We start from the raw sequence: 8,093 nt of genomic DNA on the forward strand, positions 1-8,093 counted from the left end.
TCATACTATGCCTTTCTATGAAAAGTGGGAAGACTGTCACCCACTTTGCAATACTGTTGAGAGAATTAAATGAGAAACATTGCATAATAAGCAAAGGACTTCAATTCTCTCGTAAGAAAGATAGAAAACATTTACCATGATTCCCCATAGGCAGGCAAGGAAATAACTGAATGGTGAATACATTGTATTGATTGAGGGCTAGGGCTTGGCCTTCAAACAGGATAGATTTCATATCTGGCCCCACCTGTGGGTCGTTGGACAGACTTCTCATAGCCACATAAAACCACATTTGCTTGATACATAGAATGGGGATAACAGTAGACTCCAGCCGGCTGAACTGTCATGAGAACTAGTCAAGATCATGTACATAAAGCACTTAGCTTAATGTTTGACTCCTAGAAAGAGCTCAACTCAATATCATAGCTGGGAAAACTTCTGCCTCCATAAAGGGATAAAATCTCAAAAGACCACAGTGATGAGTCTATATTTCACAAACTTTAAACCTTACTTTAAAGCAAAAGTTTCTTCCAAAAAGTCCTAGAACTTTAACTCTGGAGTGTTTGCCAATAACACACACTGATGTGACAATTAAGCCATTGAGTTGGCTCTGTAGATTCTGTTATAGCTCCTTGAAAGTCCTGAATCGAGTACAGTAGCCCTTCCTTTCAGCAGCAGGAGGGGAGAACATGACCTTACGGTGCTGCAGGTCAGGACCTGAGCTTCAATTCCCTGGGTGTAGGGGAGAGGGGATGCATTTGATCACTGAGGAGCCAGGAGATATTTGCCAGATGGGGTCAACACTATTGTGTTTTATAAAGCTGTTATGGTTTAGGTCAAGAATGTCCCCCCAAGGCCCCGTGCATTCAGAGGAGGAGCTTTTCGAAGGTGACTGACTCATAAGGGCAAAATAGATGGCTTGCTATTAGGGAGAGGTAGGTCACTGACAAAGTGACCTGGAAAGGTTTCTCTCCCTTCCGACTGCCTCAGTTCACTCTCTGCTTCCTGGCTGCCATGATGCGAGCAGCTCTCTTCCACCCAGGTCCTTCCACCAGGCCATCCTGCCTTGGGCCCAGCAGACTATGGATTTAAAATGTTAAGCCCAAATTAACATCTCCTCCTTTAAGTTTTAGGTATTGGGTATTTTGTCCCAGTGACAAGAAAATGACTATGGCAACCTGTGCTGAGGAAAAAATGTTGCTGTATCTTTGTATCTAAAGGCAAGGAAGGGATCAAGATTAGGTGCAATAAAATACCAGTTACTAACAGCAGCTCTCTCTGATGTATCACAGTACAGAAGATTTCTGATTTCTGTGTCATTTATTTCTGTAAGTGATGGGTTTGTATAATGAGCATGCATCTTCATGGCTGTGTTCCAGAAAGCAAACAAGAAGCAACCTCTGCGTGTACATGTGCATAGAAGTACATGTGTATGTGCATGAGCCGAAGGGGCCCGAGCTCTCTGGGCCTCCACAGGCTGTTGAGATTCCAGAACGGCTCCTGGGAAGTCACAGGGAGTGGTATTCAACCTCCCACTGTATGTGAGAATCCTTTGAAGCTTGTGAAGCATCAACACAACTGCAGACGAACACACTGCCAATCTAGGATGTCAGAGGACCTAGGAAGCTGCACTTTTGTACACACCAGCCCCAGCTGTCTCCGCTGCATCCTGAAGAAGCTTTGCAAGGCATTGGCCTCCTCCTGCAATGGAGATGAGCTCTGAGGTGCAGTAGCCCTGTGTCAGCTCACAGTGAGGGGAGCCCAGTGCTGTACCTGCTCTGTGGGTCCCCCTGTGGGTGATAAGGAAGGAAGAGAGCTTGCTATTTCTGCTGTGAGGATGTTCCCGAATTTTAAAAACTAAAGGATTGCAACACTTACAAAAATATCCAGGTCTACAACTGCATGAAAAGGTTTTATTGAATCCTCGATTAATTTATATGACAATGAAAACAAGTTCATTTGAAGACAAGATGAAAAGTCTTATTGTGGGGCCTTTTCTAACCTCCACCTCAACACCACAACAAGTGCCAGACTAGAAGGGCATTCAAGGCTCTAAAAGAAGGGTCCCACAGCCACCCCATGGCCCTGGCAGCCAGGAACAGAGCAGGGACTTGGTTTAAGCCTCCTGCTACCTAGTGGTCAGCCAGAGGCGTGCTGTAGTTTATCTAGTCTTCTCCAATTAATTAATCCAGCAAATGTTTGCCCAGCACAAAAAAGATTCCTCTTATACAGCCGGAAGGAGCCCTGCCAATCACTGGTAAGGCCATTCCCAGTGGTGAAACCGAGGCCCACATGGCAGAGTGAGGGTGCTTACACATGGCTCACATCCGTTCTGATACCTCTCTTCCAATGTCCTTTCCCCCACCCATCAGGGTGTCAATAAGAATCACCAGTGGAGGGTGAGCTTTTTAAAAATATACCTATCAAGAGGCCACTCCTGGAGACTCATATTCAAAAGGTCTAGAATGGGCTCCTACCTGGTAAATTTTATAGTTTAAGGCCACAGATGTTTCTCTTGTGTTCCCCAAACCGCATGCACTGACACAAAGTTGAAAACCATGGTTTTCCATCGTGAGGCTCCTACCCAGTTTTCTACATGTTAACAGCATCCCTCCACATAGCGTTTTAGTTTTTAAATTGCTTTCACCTCCATTATTGCCCTTGACTTTCACGCAACCATGTGCAAGCATAATCTCCACCTGCAGATAAGGAAAGGGGACTGCAGAAGTCACATTCATTCTTGAGGCCTCCTAACTACTTTAGTGATGAACACGGGCTTCATGCCCAGGTTCTGGTTGACTTTAAATCCCACTCTTTTGCTGTGCTGTCTCAGGGTGCTCTGGGCAATCAGTTAGACAACACAATACATGAGGCCACGGTCAGAGGATTGAGCCCTGCTGGACCTAGCATTAAAGGATCACATATTTTAAATTTTTATACAACAAATATTTAAGAACCCACCACGTACAGAGAATAGTGAACAAACAGTGTTCAAGCCGAACGAGATACAACCTGTGCCTTCAAGGTCCTTAGTGTCCTCTGTAATCATCCATCATGTGGTAAAGTGCCCCCGAGGCACAGGTGTCCCCCACATTTCCCATACATCCACAAACCACCCCCCACCCTGGCCACAGAAGTATGCTGGCAACCCAGCTCTCTAGAGTTAAAAACAAACCAACAAAAGCAAAGATCAGATATGCAATTGCTGATTTCTGTGGCATAAATAGTCCCACCGTGGTCAATGCCTTGCTACCCATGCTTGAACTGCAAACTTGCAAAGTCTCCAAATACTGAAGAATGTGTTTTTGCATACTGGTGGGAGCTGCTTCCTGAAGACTCTCTCACCATACAGATACACAGCTCCACTGAGCATCAGGCCAGCCCTGGATGGTCTTCTCATTAGTACTGTAATGCATTATCATGAATTCAGCAATGTAAAATAACGCAAACTGTCATCTTATTAGTCTGGGGGGTCAGAAATGTGAAAACAGTTCTTACATGGTAATATTAAGGTGTCAGGAGAGTGATAGGACTGCTAGGGCCCCAGGGGAGAATATTTTCCTTGTCTTCCCAGCTTTCTGAGGCCACTGTGGTCCTTAGCTGCGCCTCTCACATTACTGGCGTCCCTCCCACCTCTGCTTCTACCCTCACATCCCTTTTCCTCTAACTCCCACCCTTCTGCTTCCATCTGGATAAGGATGCTCTGATTCTCTTGGGCCTACCTGGGTACTCCAAGATGATCTCTAAATATCCAGATCTCAATTTGTCTGCAGAGTCCCGTTTGCTTTATAACTGCACACATCCACAGGCCCCAGGAATTGGGATGTGGTGTGGTCATCCTTAGAGTCCATTGCTCTGCCTTCCACAAACACTTGAGTGGAAGCACGTGGAAAATCCTGAAAGGACTGGCATGCATTGAATACATTCTGTGGGTCAGGCACTGGAGAAGCCAAGATGTGAAGGAAGGACAGAGTCCTCCCACTTTGGAAGACCCGGGTAAATCACCAGCTGGTGCTGAAGCACCTTGAAGAGCTGTGATACTGGTCTTGGGGCACCATCAGCAATATTTATTTAGGTCTACAAGTATTCTCATAAACATAAACATATTTGAACCACAAAAAGTAAAGAGCTATTTTTGTTCCTGAGGTTTAAAAAGGTACAACATCTGCCTAAGGTCAGGGAGTGTGTAAATGGTACAGACAAAATGGGAGATAAGTCATCCCCCAAAACTCCCACCCCAAATTCTTACTCTATTCCAGAGTTAGGGGGTCCAAGAAAGAACCCTATGATAGGATCCTGAACTTCTGCAAAATGGGACTGTATCAGGAAGGATTCTTTCTGCTGCCAAAAACTCCAACATAAATAAAAACAAACTAACTAGTTACAATGGAGGGACACATTTCACTGGCTCCACACTTGCGTCACTGTAAGAAGGCAGGAGCCACACCTCTTCCCTCTGTGGTAGTCCCCACTGCAGGCATAGTGCCAGGTGCACAAAGCGGGTCCTTGTGATACACACACCCCAATAGGGCCCCTGCAGGTCACACCCTTGTACAATTGCTTCCCCTTGAGCAGAATTTGCAATGAGCTTCTAACTAACAGATCATGGCAAATACATCATTCCCTAGATTAGGTTACAGTGTGTGAGAGTCCATCTTGGCAAACTGGAGCAAGGAGTCCTTCTCCCATGCCAGCTTTAAAGATGTGACAGTGTCGTGATTGGATGGTAATTCAGAACTCAGCAGTGGAAAACTGAATACTTACTAAAATCCAGAAGGATGAGCAGGAACTAGAAAGATAGAGGGAAAGGGAGAAATAAACATAAGGAGGTAGGTCGGTTTTGTTACTGTTGAGGTTTATTTTTGTTTTTGTTTTGTACTGAGGATCGAACTTAGGACCTTGTGCTTGTGAGGCAAATGGCAGCACCACTGAGCTAAATCCCTATAAGATATTTGACATCAGCACAAACAAATGCAGGACCCGAAAAGATGTCAGTAACACAACTGTGCTCTCTGTTGAGGTGAGACAGCACCTGAACTTTCTGCTGCCACCAACAGCCTCTTCACCCGTCTCAGAAGTGGGAGCCTTGCTGATAGTTGTGACTGTTAAGCCCCCTGGAGGACTCTACCTGGCTTAGAGATGAGACTTTCCAGGGGGTCACATCTGGTTTGTCTACCTGGGGGACACGAGGAAGGGAGCTGTTCATCAAGTTCCAAACCATAAAGAACTCATTTCTCAAAGCAGAGTTGTCTTAGTCACTTCCTCATTGCTGAGACACAACACCCAATGTCCACAACTTAAAGGAGGAAAAGTTTATTGTGACTCACAGTTTGCAGGGGTTTCAATCAATAGTTGGTTGGCTCCAAGGCAGGGAGGCATGGCAGAGGGGCGGGGCAGAGGACCAGCTGCTCACACACGGCAGACAGGAAGCTGAAAGTGTCAAGGGAGGAACTGGGAGGGAGATAAATCCTTCCAGGCCATGCCTCCAGTGACTTTCCCCTTCCGACCAGACCCCACCTCCTAACAGCAAGTCAGCAGTAAACTGTCATAGTCAGTCACCTTCCAGCAGCCCTGCTCAGGAGCACATGAAGCTCTTGGGGGACATCTAGATATGAACCCCAACAAGTCTTTGGAACCAGCAGAAAAACATCACAGGCAGGAAAAGGCTGTGAGACCACCATGGTGGGAAATAAATTATTATGGGTCATGATTATGGGTCATCGTGAGCATTCACTGAGAATACACGGAATACATAGGAGAAACCAGGAGACAGAATTTTACTTCTTTGAGGGAAGGGATTTTTGTCTGTGTGGCTTACTACTATATCCTATACCCATAACACATTCTGACACATAGAGGGGCCACACGATATTGAACAGAGGGACCAATCTGAAAGAGGGTGCAGATAGAGGCCATATTCCTGCCAAAATGAGTCAGTCCATTCCATTGTGGCCCAACAAACCAGGACCGTCAGCATGTTCTTTTCACTCCTGCCTCTCTCCTCTATTTGATAAGCCTTGGAGGGATAGCATGATCATTCCTGGACAAACGGAAAGAAGCATGATCCTAAGGTGTGGATATGAGCCATAATTATATCACTCTACTCAGGCCCTGTCTCCAGGAGACAGCAATTAATATTTAATCAAGCCTTGCCAGTTACACCAAGTGAAGGAGAAATCCAATCCCCCATCATAGGGCTTCTCATTCAGAGCGGAGCATTTCCTTTGCTGAACAGCCAGCATCTTGCTTTATGAAACACTTATGCCCATCAAGCCATTTGAACATCCCTATAACAGAGTAACAAATAAAAATTGGAAATTTGACCTTCTTGAAATGGTTCCTATTGACTAGAAATCCCAACACAGAATAGGAAAGAAAGAGAATGAACTTTTGGGTCGTGGGTGTCAGACCCTGCCTCCTTCATTGTGAACCAGAGGACCCATCTGCCATAAACTCTGTGGCTGAGCAAGAGACACAGACAATGCTCAATGCCAAACTACCCACAGAGGGTGATCAGTGTCCTCAAAAGAAAGTGCCCAATGCTGCACACTCTGGAGTGTAAAAGAAAGCATGACGCAGAGGAGTCCTTTCTGACAAGGGGGAAATAGGTTTGGTCAAATGAAGAGTGTGGCCGACCCTAGCAGATGTCTGTTAGGGGCCAGTCCCCTGCCCTCCTGCTTATTCACAGATTCCTGTTTCATTCAAGTATCTAGCAACGTGCCTTTGATCTCAGGAAAAGTGGGTGCTGTGGTTTGCATGGGGGTTCCCCAAAGCTCCATATGCAAAGGCTCGGTCCCCTGGATAGTATTATTGGGAGGCGCTGTGGGCCCTAAAGGGGTAGACCCAAGGGAGGTCCTTGGGTCACTGGGGTTATATAAAGGGGACTGTGAGACCCCAATCTTAGCCCCCTCCCTCTCTCTCTGCTTTCTGTCTTGAGATAGGCACTCTCACTCCAATGTACACTTATGTCATGATGTACCATCCTTGGCTGAGGCCAAACCAATGCCCCTAAACCATCCTTGCCCTCCCTGGCTTGGTATTTGAACCTCCAAATGGTAAGCTAAGGAAACCTTTTATGAGTTAATTGCCTGGAGTATTTTGTTATAGGGGCAGGAAGCTGACTAATACAGTGGGCTTGTCCCCAGTCGAAGCACGATTCTGTGCTTCAGTTCTGGCCAATAAAAAAATAAAGAGGAAACTGACAGGTACATATTGGAGCATGATCCCCTCCCTGATAAAAGGGAAGCACAAGAGGACCGTCCTTCTAACCCTAAAACTCCCCTTCCTGCTTTCAAACTGATGGCTGTAAAAATGTGATACTTGGAGCCACTGTAGCTATCTCATAACTGGGAGAGAAGCAAAGATTTACAAAGACATTGACCTGATACCCAAATGTTGAGCCAAGGAGCCCACACCAAAATGAACTGGTTCCTGCTAGATTTCTTATTATGTAAGAAAAAGATAGGCTCCCCAATTGGTTCAACATGCCCTTAGATTTTCTGCTACTTATAGCAGAACACACTTGTAACTAATTAAAAAAAAATTGTAGCGTCACGGTCAGGATTTTAGAAAGGGTCTTTATAGCTATGGCTAGGTAACAAACTACCCTAATATCTGAGGCATTAAAGTACAACCATGCTATGTGCTTACAGTCTGGTGAGTCTACCACTATTACAAATTATCCCCAAGTTTAACCATCGGTACTTATCAGCTCACCAGTTTCTGAGAGTCAGGACTTTGGGGTTGGTTCAGATGAGTGGTCTAGCTCATGGTGACTTCAGAGCACTGGCTGAAGGTTCTCAGGACAGGGCAGCTGCCTTCCCTCAGAGGTAGAAACTCAAGAGACAGGAGTAGGAGTCATAATGTGTTTCCTGACCTAATCTTAGAACTCAGAGACTTCTATTTCCACCATATCCTATCATTTAAACAGGACCATTCCTGTTCAGTGGAGGAGGGGACTACTAGGCATGTGAATATCAAGAAAGGTGATCCATGGGTGGGGGATTTAACTCAGTAGTGCAGCCACTGGCCTCACAAACACAAGGTCCCAAGTTCAATCCCTGGTACCAAAAAAAAAAAAAAAAAAAAAAAAAAAA

General features: G+C 45.6%; 1 long non-coding RNA gene across 1 annotated transcript in view; it reads right to left on the minus strand.

Moving 5' to 3' along the window:
- Positions 1 to 5,335: 5,335 nt before the first annotated feature.
- The window catches only part of LOC104852030, a 3,429-nt gene continuing 671 nt past the window's right edge, over positions 5,336 to 8,093 (minus strand). The window contains exons 2-3 of the long non-coding RNA XR_777377.3: positions 7,714 to 7,833; positions 5,336 to 5,427 (exon numbers count right to left, since the gene is read on the minus strand). This is a non-coding gene — a long non-coding RNA (uncharacterized LOC104852030). The remainder of the gene's footprint in view (positions 5,428 to 7,713; positions 7,834 to 8,093) is intronic.

This window comes from Fukomys damarensis, unplaced genomic scaffold (genome assembly GCF_012274545.1).
Source record: "Fukomys damarensis isolate Sample0158 unplaced genomic scaffold, DMR_v1.0_HiC HiC_scaffold_32, whole genome shotgun sequence".
Classification (NCBI taxonomy): Eukaryota; Metazoa; Chordata; class Mammalia; order Rodentia; family Bathyergidae; genus Fukomys; species Fukomys damarensis.